Raw genomic sequence first — 11,161 nt, forward strand, 5'->3', positions numbered from 1 at the left:
AAAAGAAGAAGAGATTGGATTTATACCCCACCCTTCACTACCCAAAGGTGTCTCAGAGTGGCTTACAATCTCCTTTCCCTTCCCCTCCCCACAACAGACACCCTGTGAGGTAAAAGAAGAGACTGGATTTATACCCCGCCCTTCACTACCCGAAGGAGTCTCAGAGAAGCTTACAAACTCCTCTCCCTTCCCCTCCCCACAACAGACACCCTGTGAGGTAAAAGAAGAAGAAGAAGAGACTGGATTTATACCCTGCCCTTCACTACCCGAAGGAGTCTCAGAGCAGCTTACAAACTCTTCTGCCTTCCCTTCCCCACAACAGACACCCTGTGAGGTAGGTGGGGCTGAGAGAGCTCTCTTGAGAACTGTCCTTTCCAGAACAGCTCTGACAGAACTATGGCTTGCCCAAGGTCATCCAGCAGCTTCAAGTGGAGGAGTGGGGAATCAAACCCGGTTCTCCCAGATTAGAGTCCACTCACTTAACCACTACACCAGACTGGATCTCAAATTAAAATTGATCGCACGCTCCACTCTTACACTGAGGGTTGCCGGACACCCCCCGCCCCAGTGAAGGTGGGGATCTTCCAGTGCCAGTTCCCACCTCCCCGCCACCAATCAGCTAGGGAGCAAGCAACGCTTGCCGTTCGACTTGTTTTACAAAGCTAAATTTCCCTCAGTTCTTCACCTGGTTGTTTTTCATTTATTTCCTCCTCCTCTGTGATGCAGAGACAGAGGCTATATTGTTTCTCTGCTCCCTCTCAAAAAGAGTTTTGTTCCATATTTGGAAAGGAGAGTCACCCTTTAGTTCTTCGCTGCCTGAAGACCAGGCTAAAATTATGCAGGTGTTTTGTTGATAAACAAGTCAGTCTTCACTGACGCACCTTACCCGTTGTTATTTTCTAGGAACGTCAGAACAACTTGGGTTCCTGGAAGTTTCTGGCTACATGAGATATTTTTAGACTCCATATACTAAAATACCAGGCTGGACCGAGAAGCTAAACGGCTGCCGTACCTGTTGGCCTCCAAAAGTTAGAATAGATGATTTCCTCAGTCCTGAAACAGAATGGTTGGGTTTCAAATTATGTTAATGTAGGAAAATTGCAGAAGCAATTACTCATTGTCTTCCTTCTTCCCCTGCATTTTCTTGTGTCTCCTGTGAACAAATGCAGTTTTTTCCTTGTAGGTTTGAAATGAACAGAACCTTCACTCTTGAGCTTGAAAAGTTTTTCCCCCCCTCTCCTCTGTGGGCAGAAAACAGTTCAGTTGTTTTGCAGCCTTACCTCACCCCACCTTCATACAGATTCTAATAGGCCTAGACAATGCGATGGTCAAGCTCCCTCCCCCCAGCAGGGAACAGAGATTGGGAGGAATTTTATTTATTAGTATTTTTTTCCCCCTCTTGACGCGAGAGGCAACAGCGACAGCCACAGGGAGCGGGGCGTGAAAGGTTCCCCGCCCCCCTGAGCTTCGGGGTGGTGGCCTTCTACTCCTAGGGGCAAATAATGCCGTTCGTGTCTGATGTGCGAGCGGCATTGCTGCTCCTAGGGGCATTGCCGCTCGCACATCAGACGCGAGAGGTCATTTGGACTCCCCCAGCTCTGCAAAAGGGCTCTTCAAACAGTTATAGTCGCTGGCGGTAGCAGCAGCAACAGCGGCGGCCGCAGGGGGCAGGGCGCGAAAGGTTCCCCCACCTCCCTGAGCTTTGCGGTGGTGGCCTTATACTCCTAGGGGCAAATAACGCTTCTCGCATCTAGCTCTGCAAAGGGGCTCTTTAAACAATTATTGCCGCTGGCGGCGGTGGTGGCAACAGCTGCAGCCGCAGGGGGTGGGGTGTGAAAGGTTCCTGGCCTCCCTGAGCGTCAGGGTGGTGGCCTTCTACTCCTAGGGGCAAATAACACATCTCGCGTCTGATGTCCCGCTCACACATCAGACGCGAGAGGTCATTTGGACTCCCCCAGCTCTGCAAAGGGGCTCTTTAAACAGTTATCCCTCTGGCGGCGGCGGCAACAGCGGCGGCCGAAGGGGGCAGGACATGAAAGGTTCCCCCGCCTCTCTGAGCTTCGCGGTGGTGGCCTTCCACTGCTAGGGGCAAATGGCAGCCTCCAGGTAACTAGGTGCTTTGCCACCGGGCGGGGGTTGCCGGGCTGACACTGGCAGCCCCCGGGATGCCGGCACCCCGGCAGCCAGTTGCACCCCGTTCCCTCGCCTTTCCACCCTGGAGTCTGGGGGAGGGGGAAGCCGAGGGCCACAGGGCTATCCTTCCGCCGGCGCGCCTGTCATCCCCGCCCGAGCCCTAATACACCTTGCCACCCGGCCTATCAGTGCACGGCAGCCAGCTCTGGCAAGAACCGGTAGTCTGAGACTCATTTTGGTATGCAGCAGGGCTTCTTTTTGTTGTTCTGTCGCACAGTCGAGTCCGACTCTTCGCGACCCCATGGACCAGATCACGCCAGGCCTTCCGGTCTTCCGCTGTCCTCTGAAGTTGGCTCAATTTCATGTTCGTTGCATCTATGACACTGTCTAACCATCTCATCCTTTGCTGTCCTCGTCTTCTTTGACCTTCAATCTTTCCCAGCATCAGGGTCTTCTCCAGTGAGTGCTCCCTTCTCATTTGGTGGCCAAAGTCTTTGAGCTTCAGTTTCATTATCTGGCCTTCCAGGGAACAGTCAGGGTTGATTTCTTTTAGGATTGACTGATTCGATCTCCTTGCAGTCCAAGGGACTCTCAAGAGTCTTCTCCAGCACCATAGTTCAAAAGAATCTATCCTTCGGCGCTCGGCCTTCCTTATAGTCCAACTCTCGCAGCCATACATGACTACTGGGATACCATTGCTTTGACCATGTGGACTTTTGTTGGCAGGGCTTCTGCATTATCCCCAATATTTGTGATTTGACTCATGAATAAGGAACTAGGAAATGTGATTTGGGAACTAGGAACCAACTTCAGCCTCCTAATTCACTTCTGAAAAACGAAACCTGGAGGCTGCTGCTGAGTTTGTTGCAGGCGACTGTCTCGGGGTGGGCAGGTCTTGAGACAGAAGCCAAGGGCAGGTTTTGCAACCTGGGGAGACCCTGCGGCGGAACTGTTCTATGGGCTTCCTGCTTCCTCCCGCTCCGTTGCTAGCTTCCCTGGAAGTTTGCCGGGCTGGCAGGATGGCCCTAGGGAACACGCTTTGGGCTGTCTCGATGGTCTCTCTTTGGCTGGGATTAGTCGAGGGCACCAACCCCGGATTTTGGGGGCAGGATCACGGGCAAAGGCTTGGATTACGGTAGGTATCCTAATTCCTCTCTACTGCTCAACCGGCGGCCAGTGAATTGCATGGCAGGCAGGTCCTTTGGAGATGTTTGTGCCTGCTGATTAAGAGCTCTTTGCTGCAACCCAGGTCTTGCAAGCAGGCCGGAAGCAGCTGCTGCAAAGATCTCAAGTGTGTGATGATGGAAGAGAAGCGGTGGCTGTCATTTTCTGGCTGGATCTGCCTCCTGCAGCTGCGCTCACCCCATGGGGCCAGAATTCTAAAGGTGCCCGAACGATGCTCCCTCTAAGCTATGGAACCCTGTGAGCAAAAATTCTACTTTGTGAGCTACTGGCATTCAAGTTGTGAGCAGGTGATTTGGCTGCTGCATACATCAGTTGGCTCTGGAGCCCTCCTTCCTGAGCGAAGACAAAAATGTGTGAGCCGGAGGCTAAGAAACTGTGAGCTAGCTCACACTCAACTTAGAGGGAACACTGGTTAGGGACCACTGGTCTAAAAAACACAGCCATTTCTTTTATTTCCAGGGGGGTCAGAGTAGTAACTGTTGCCCTCTCCTGGAAGGATACCAACCTCTGATATCCACGGTTTTTCTCGTTGTTTTCAGTTTAGCTCGCCAGGAAGGAGCTGGCCAGGATCAAACTGCCCGACTTCTCTGGTTCCTTCAAAGTCAAAGTCTTCCATCACATAGATTACAAATTCTACAGGTGAGGCCACTGCAACAGAACTTGTGCTGAGGACAGGTGGGATGGCAACCCTCGCTCTTCCAACATGTTATATATTGGGTTGGAATCTCCCAGATCTGTCCATGACATGGGCTGAGCTTGAAGCTCTGGAACAATAGACCACCAGGATTCTAGAGGTAACCAATGAGAAGGCAGTGTTATGCAAATAGAGGTAACCAATGAGGAGACAATGTGTGGGTGTTTTCGGGTGTAGTTTTTGCATGCTACTGAAACAGGGCGGTTGCCCCGCAGTCTTCAGTCTTGTTCCTGAAATATCTAAATAAAGTAGAGCTGTTCACTGCAATGCATCTTGAACCCAGTATTTAATACAACATTTTATATTTAGCTTAGAAAGCGCTCATCTGGATTTGGGGAAGAAGGAGAGTTCCCAACCTCCTCCAGGTGGCACCTGCCGGTTGTCCTGCTATTACACTTGATTTCCTGCCGACAGAGATTAGTTCCCCTGGAGAAAATGGCTGCTTTGGAGGCTGGACTCTATGGCATTGTACTCTGCTGCGGTCCCTCCCCAGTCCACCCCCTGGAAAAAAACCCTACAAGTATTTCCAAACCCGGAACTGGTATCCCTAGGAACAAGTTACCCAGCTAGCACTCCATGTTCTGAGATGCAAAAGCCGCACAGAAATAGAGGCACTTTGCCTTAGAATGAATGCGTGTTGTCCTTTTCGTTTTGGTCTTCGGCTCCCTGCAAAGACATATTTGGGGACCCGAAAGGGTCAAGCATTGTTTCATTCAACAGTTTGGCTGTCTATGAACAGCTCAGGTGTGCTCCCTGGATTACTTCCTGTGCATTCAAACGGTGCAGAAACAGTGCCCTTTCGTGCACTGTCTCAACACTGCGCAACAGGAGTTCTCTCCCACCACGGCTTTGTCACAGACGCATATGACTTGCCAGGCAATCATTCAATCAGAATGGCTGTTTTCACACAGGGGCAGTTCACACAAACTGTCCTTATTCAGAGAGTCAAAAGGCCAGAAAACCCAAGTACTGCAATTCAGGTGCTCTTTTATTTAGTAATTCTCTAGTCCTACCACAAAGTCTCTCCTTGGGATCTATTAAGCCTCTGCTGCTACTCTACTGCAAATTTCTTGTCTCGCCTTCTGCATCTGGCATTTGCTCCACATTTTATCAGCACTCGACCTGGTTCCCCCTTGCCTCGGATCCTGCTTGCCATCTATTTTGTTCTCAACGCTGACTCTTGCATTGGTATGCAGATTTCCCTGTGTCAGTACTTGCCTCAGCGGTCATTAGCTGCCTGAGCAAAGTAATTCATGGTGAGGTGATAAATACAGAGGGGGAAATAGGAGCAGGGAAACTGACAGAGACCAATGAAGCCAGGTCAAATTGTCTGCTTATTGTTCCCTTCGAATTGGAAACAGAGGAAGGAAAAGGTGCCACTCAAAACCACATTCAGATGCCCCAGGGCAATGCCGTACTGACTGCAAAGTCACCCCTGAATGGCCATAAATCTATGTAGAAGGTATCATAAAACCCGATGAACAAGGAAAGTGGCATGCAGTGTAGAGGGAGATTAACCTCCCCATGTAGCTGTGGGAAAACTGTGAGGAAACAGAGGGGTGAAGAATCCGCTAGAGTCTCTCATCGGAGCCAGTCTGGTAGGAAGTCTGATGGCTGTCTACTTCGGTGCTACTCTCTGGTAGGCGTATTTTTCTTCACCCTCTCTGATAAGGCCAAGGTCTGAGATTCTCAGTCTCCAGCTGTTTCTCCCAGGCTCCCTGCTTTCACTGCTGCTTTCCTGCTTCACGTCACCTCCTGGACCTCGGTCAGCTGACCCACCCCTCTCTTGGATGGTCCTGTCACCTTGCAGACACACTCCAGCCCTGTCCGCTTCCTCCCCCAAACTCCCGCGTCTCTCCAGTTTGGTGTAGTGTTTAAGTGTGCAGACTCTAATCTGGGAGAACCGGGTTTGACTCTCCATGCTTCCACTTGCAGCTGGTAGATGACCTTGGGCAAGCCAACATTCTGTCAGAGCTGTTCTTGAAAAGGAGCAGTTTCTTCCAGAGCTCTCTCAGCCCCACCTACCTCACTGTCAGCTGGAGATCAGTTGTAAAAGCAGGAGATCCCCAGGCCCCACCTGGAGGCTGGCAACTGTACACTCTGTAAGGATTCCAAAATGGCCACAGGCTCAAAATGAAGAAGATTGGATTTATACCCCACCCTTCACTGCCCGAAGGAGTCTCAGAGCGGCTGACAGTCTCCTTTCCCGTCCCCTCCCCACAACAGACACCCTGTGAGGTAGAAGAAGAGATTGGATTTATACCCCGCCCTTCACTACCCGAAGGAGTCTCAGATCGACTTACAATCTCCTTTCCCTTCCCCTCCCCACAACACACACCCTGTGAGGTAGGTGGGGCTGAGAGAGCTCTTTTGAGAACTGCTTGTGAGAGAACAGCTCTGAAAGAACTTGTCACTGACCCAAAGTCACCCCAGCAGCTTCATGTGGAGGAGAGGGGAGTCAAACCCGGTTCTCCCAGATTAGAGCCCGCGCTCCTAACTGCTACACCAAACCGGCTCCTGACTAAAAACCAAACTGGCTTGGGAAGACACTGCTGTAGAGCTTTCTCAGAAATGCAGCCTCCCCTCCAACACCCCCCCAGTGTTTCATGGGATGAAGACCGAGCCGTGAATGAGGATGGAATACTGCTCAGCTGCATCCGTTATCTCCAGAACCTCTATCCGCAGCTGCGGCATTCCGAATAGATGCCAGACGAAGCGTTTTCCGAGCAAAGACGGCTCAGCCCCTAAAAAGCAAATGATTTGCAGGGATCTTTCTGTTTCCCCCTTCCTGTGTTTCCCCAGCAGTGACTGCTTAATCGTTGCTCGGGTGCACCCCGGCGATAGAGGCCTTACAAATTGCTGAGCGGAACCGTTTCCCCTTCGGCGTTAACCACCTGCTTCGTGCCATGATAAAGATGCCATCCGGCTGTGTTTTGAAAACCTTCCCCGCCGGCTGGTTGGGAATGCACAAGATCAATGTCCTGCGTGTATTTGTACTGCGGTTAATGAACTGGGATTGTACTTCTAGGAGGCAAAGCGGATAATGAATGAAACGGAAGGCGATCTCATTTATATTGGGAGTGCTTTGAGAAGCACGTTAAAACGCTGGCAACTACACCAGTGGAGATTTGTCGGGTCGCTTTTGGAACACGGCTTCCCTGCCGTACTTGGAAGCGAGAAGCAGGATTTTGGGGACCCTCTAGTGGGAACATGGGATTGTTCAGGAGGGAGCGCCTCTTCCCAGAAGGATCATTTGGTATTCTGGGGATGTAACGCAATAATGTCCCCTTTGTTTCATCACATTGTTCTGCTTTCTCAGACGACTCCTTCGGCTCTCCCCCGACATCTGTGCTATGCTTACCTGTGCACCAAATCACAAGTGTACACAGAGAATCAAAGAATCACAGTCATAGAATCACAGAGTTGGAAGGGGACAGACAGGCCGTCTAGTCCAACCCCCTGCTCAATGCAGGATCAGCCTAGAGCATCCCTGACAAGGGTCTGTCCAGCCACTGCTTAAAGGCTGCCAGGGAGGGGGAGCTCACCACCTCCAGAGGCGGCCGATTCCACTGTGGCACAACTTACTGTAAAAAAGTTTTCCCTAATATCTAGCCGGCACCTCCCTGCCCTTAATTTAAACCCCTTCTTGCGAGTCCTCTCCTCTGCTGTCAACAGGAACAGCTCCCTGCCCACCTCTAAGTCACAGCCCTTCAAAGACTTCAAGAGGGCAACCATGTCCCCCCTCAACCTCCTGTTTTCCAGACTGAACATTGGCATGTTCCTCAGCCTTTCCTTGTAGGCCTTGGTCTCCAGGCCCCTGATCATCCTCGTCGCTCTCCTCTGCACCCGCTCCATGCATGTTTCGAAAGGGTTTTTAAAAACAGTCCTATAGTGAAATCCAATTCCTCTGATTCCCCCCGCCCCATTCTCTCCTCTTGCCCTCCCCATCCCATCACGGTTTTCTGCCTTCCCCAATCAGTTAGCAGTCAGACCCCTCCTCCTGCTGAGGGGAAGTTTAGAGCTAAAAAGAGCCAGAAACAGCCCTCTTAATAGCACCCCAATACCGTAAGTGCAAGGCACTGCTTGGGCCAAAGTGGACCAAGATGGATGTCAGCTAGGCATTAGCCTGGGAAATCAGTTTCAAGGCATGAGTCAGAGGGGCTGGCTGGCTACTCCCCCCTCCTTGCCCTGGAGAGATGCAGGACATTAGAACAATGGGTCACCCAAAACCTATCGATTTACTCAGTAAAATCCCATCAACACCCCAACCTAACTTCCCCTTCACCTATTGTCCTTGATTAAGCAGCAATGAATCAATGTTTAAGTCTATTCACCTTCCCAATTACCCTTCCCATCCTGTGCCTGTGAACTATCAAACCTCTCCCACCTCTTTGTCTGTCTCTGGTAGAACCATCAAGTCATTGTCCTCAGGTGATGAATTAGCCTGCCTCAGGATACGTTTTGCCCTATAAATATGTCATCTTGCTTCCCAACAGTGTGTGTGTGTGTGTGTTCTTGGATCCTCCACACACCCCCACTTGTGTGTGGGCCTTCTCTCTCTCTCTCCCCTCTCCCCAAAAAAACGCTGGCCATTTCCTTCTTCAACTTGCTCCTTCCATGGATCTCTTCAGTATAGGTAAACGCCACTCTTCCTTAAAAATATCTCCCCTTTCCTCCCTGCCATGCTGAATGTACTCTTGTGTGTGTTTATTATGTGCATTTCTGTTTTATCCTATTCTTAGTAAAAACCCTACCAATTGAACAACTGCCTAGTTATTTCCAAGAGTTTTCATAGGGACAAATCCTCGTACATATAGGTGGAGATCTCAATTAACCACCTCTCGCTCCATCTCCGAGCTAATTTCCCCAATTAAGTGGAAACTGCCTACTCTGGGTCACAATCCTTCCCATCACTGCCACTTTCTCACCCTCCCTTCAGTCACTCCTGGCTTCTTTGGCAGAAATTCCTAGATTTATGTGGCTTTTTTTTTTTTTTTTAGGGTGTGACGGATGCACATCATTTCTCCAGTTTGCTCACATCATTTCTCCAGTTTGGATAGGCTTTGACCTCCACCACCCATTTTTACTGTGGGGGTTTCCCTGCAAACCTGGGAACACGTCCCTTTTTGTATCTGACTCCACCATGCAGATGTATTGCTCCATACTCTGAGGCCAATAGCAAAGTGCCATTTCCATTGACTACATATGCACCTAGTAGCTACCCCCTGGCTGCCTATGTGGTCCTCCAGTGATGTCAATGGGCGGTCGATTCAGGACGGACAAAAGGAAATGCATCCTTATTCAATGAGTGATTGAAAATGTGGAGTATGCTGTCAGAGGATGAAGCGACAGACACAGGCATAGATGGCATTGAAAGGAGATTAAACGGATTCATAGAGGACAGACCACCTTGTGGCTACTAGCCATGGTGATTGAAAGGAACCTCCACACTCAGAAAAGAGCAAGAGTCCAGCAGCACCTTCAAGACTAACAAAATTTGTGGCAGGGATGGAGCTTTCGTGATGCACTGCTCACTTCTTCAGGTATGTGAAGAAGTCAGCAGTGGTCCCGGTCACACGGAGGGTTTTGGCCCGGGAGAGGAATGGATCGGGGCCGCAGCAAACGGGTGTGATCTCACCGCAACATCTGGGAAGCGGTGCGCACCCGTCCCCGATCCGTCCCTAACCCCAGAAACCCTGCAGCAAAAAAGAACCACCGACAGAGGTGGTCTTTCCTGAACGGTCGCGGCAAGCGTGGCCGTGGGATCGCCGGCGCGTCCTTCTGCCGGCGCATCCCCGGCTCTTGGCTGAACTGCGCATGCGAATGCATGCGCAGCCAGCTGCCTCGGTCTCCCGACCGTGGCTTCCTCCCCGGCATGAGCAACGGCGCCGCGGCTCAGGGGATCCGTGTGATCCTGCCGCGGCGTGTCTATTTCAGTGCGGCTTCCAAAAGCCGCACTTTGGCCACGCATTCCCCCCCCCCGGTATGGTAGGGGCCAGTGACTCACAAAAGCTCATCCCCTGCCACAAATTTTGGGCCCCAGTCACACGGGCCAGATAATGTGCGGGGGGGAGGCGTAGCTGTTTGCCCCGGAGCAAAACAAAGTGTGGTAGCCCGATCACACGGTCCCCCAAGTCTTCACGCTTAGGCTGTTAGCTGATGATCACATGGTGATGCTGGAGCATGGCAAGGAAGTGGCGCGGCAAGCGTTTCGCGTTTGTGCGCATGCGCAGTCCTGTGGAACAGCACTGCTTTCAGTTACGTGTTTGTGCGCATGCGCTTCCAAAGAACATCCGGTTTGCAATGGGATGTGGACAGGCTGTTAGATAACAAGCCTGATATTTGTTTTATGGACTGCTTGTTGCTACACAATGGACTGTGCACATGCACATAGGCTCAGAGCACTGTACACTTTAGGTCACCTGTTGTGATGACACACATAGAGGGTGCCCGAACATACCTTACATGTAAATAAGGTTTCGGCCACACAGTTGTCAGCCTGGTGAAAAAGCACAAATCTCCATTATTGTTAGCAATGAGACAACAACTTTGGGAAGAAACAGCCACCATAGCAAAGCTGCTTGTGGTCACGAGTCACCCATCAACTGCTTTGTTCCTGAGCTGGCATTTCCTGCCAGATGGACATTTGGTTATCAAAGGAACTGGCCAACTTCATCAGCACTACAATGAAGCATCTTGACGCCTGGATTTCACACCTGTCCAGATGCCAATACTTCGAGTAAGGTTTTAGGTTACAATATTGGCCATCCCTCCTAGGTAACCTCCCTCCCTACCTGCAACCAATAGGATTGTTTTTGGGACGGACTAACAGGTAGTAAGGAGCTGCAGTGGCTCAAGTGGTTGAGATGCTGAACTGCAGGCTGTGGAAGGTCAGTAGTTCAGCATTTCGAGACCCGAGTTGCCGCATGACGGAGTGAGCTCCCATCTCTGGTTCCAGCTCCTGCCAACCTAGCAGTTCGAAAGCAAGAAATTGCAAGTAGATAAAGAGGTACAACTTCAGTGGGAAGGTAACAGCGTTCCGTGCGCCTTGGTGTTTAGTCATGCTGGCCACATGACCACGGAAACGTCTCCAGATAGCACTTGCTCTTCGGCTTTGAAACGGAGATGAGCACCGCAACCCTAGAGTTG

The sequence above is a fragment of the Gekko japonicus genome, unplaced genomic scaffold, assembly GCF_001447785.1.
Source record: "Gekko japonicus isolate JY-2015 unplaced genomic scaffold, Gekko_japonicus_V1.1 scaffold350, whole genome shotgun sequence".
Classification (NCBI taxonomy): domain Eukaryota; kingdom Metazoa; phylum Chordata; class Lepidosauria; order Squamata; family Gekkonidae; genus Gekko; species Gekko japonicus.